This window comes from Echinops telfairi, unplaced genomic scaffold (genome assembly GCF_000313985.2).
Source record: "Echinops telfairi isolate 266 unplaced genomic scaffold, ASM31398v2 ScPeMD7_7457;HRSCAF=8495, whole genome shotgun sequence".
NCBI classification, from domain to species: domain Eukaryota; kingdom Metazoa; phylum Chordata; class Mammalia; order Afrosoricida; family Tenrecidae; genus Echinops; species Echinops telfairi.
Window position 1 is genome coordinate 36,683,248 of NW_022111357.1, and position 1,205 is coordinate 36,684,452.

At 58.2% G+C, this 1,205-nt stretch overlaps 1 protein-coding gene across 1 annotated transcript in view; it reads left to right on the plus strand.

The window, feature by feature from the left end:
• LOC101647535 (arginine-glutamic acid dipeptide repeats protein) overlaps positions 1-1,205 on the plus strand; it is a 207,628-nt gene that overhangs the window by 124,523 nt on the left and 81,900 nt on the right. The gene's annotated exons all lie outside the window — the stretch shown is intronic.

The following is a 1,205-nucleotide window of genomic DNA, read 5'->3' on the forward strand; positions in this document are numbered from 1 at the left end:
GTACATGCCTGTATTTAGATCTCTATGCAGGCCCTTTGCCTCCTAGCTCTTTCCTCTATTTCCCTTGACTTAGCTCTTGTCCCACCATCATGCTCAGTCTTCATTGGGTTTCAGTAATTCCTCTTGGTTACATTACGCTTGGTCACGCCCTACCAGGCCTCCTACACCCTCCTCACCACCAATTTGGATCACTTGTTGTACCCTTCCCCCTGGGTTTGTTAACACCACTACCTTTCCCCCACCTCCCCCTCTCCCATGTTTGGTTTTTCTTCCGAGCTGTATGAGAATTAGCAGTAAATGCTCTCCGTTTGGTTTTTCTTCCGAGCTGTATGAGAATTAGCAGTAAATGCTCTCCGTTTGGTTTTTCTTCCGAGCTGTATGAGAATTAGCAGTAAATGAGCCATATCTTAGAAAGGAGCGAAATCCCAAAACTTAGAGCTTCCAGATGGGGTAGTGGCATCTTGCAGGTCCCTCACTGAATTGACCCTGCTGGCTGAGCTGGTGAAGTGTCTTCTAAAGAATGGGAGGGAGGTTTGTTACCAATGAGTAAGTGAGTTATTGGCTGGGAAGCTCTGCAGTGATTTAGTTGTGAAAGGGTACCCCGTGAGTTGTGCGGCTAGCCAAGGACCTGGGCTGGGCAAGAGAGTGGACAAGAGGCACCCCACATCCCAGCATTACTGAGCGGGAAGGGACTGCGGGGGGGCAGGGGAGGTGGGAGTGGCAGAGATGGTGGCCAGCGCCTTGCCACTTGCCGTCGTCCTGCTAGACGCCCCCAGGAAGGTGGAGGGAGGAACGGGGGCCAACACAGCTGGGTTCAAGTACAGTGGGCAAGGCCCCGAGTGTTGCACTGAGCAGCCAGAGGCCAGTAGACGGGTCCACACCGCGGTAGAGGGACGTTTGGGGGCTCTGCTGCTCGCCTTTTAGTCGGTTCCGGAGAGGGGACACCACTGAGACTGGTGTCCCGTAGGACCGGAGCCCTGGGCGGGGGCGGGCAGACAGCGCCGGATCCAGGCCGCCTTTTGCAGCCGCCCGCGGCCGCGCCGGCACTGCGCCTCTCCAGCCTCCTCCCCCGGCGGCAGCGGCGGCGGCCCCAGCCTCGCGCCCCGTGCCCGCCGCGCGGCCCCGTTGCGGTCACCCGCGATCCTCTTCGGCCGCCGCCTTCCTACGCTTTGTAGTACGGAAGCTGAGTGACAGTCGGCGGCCTC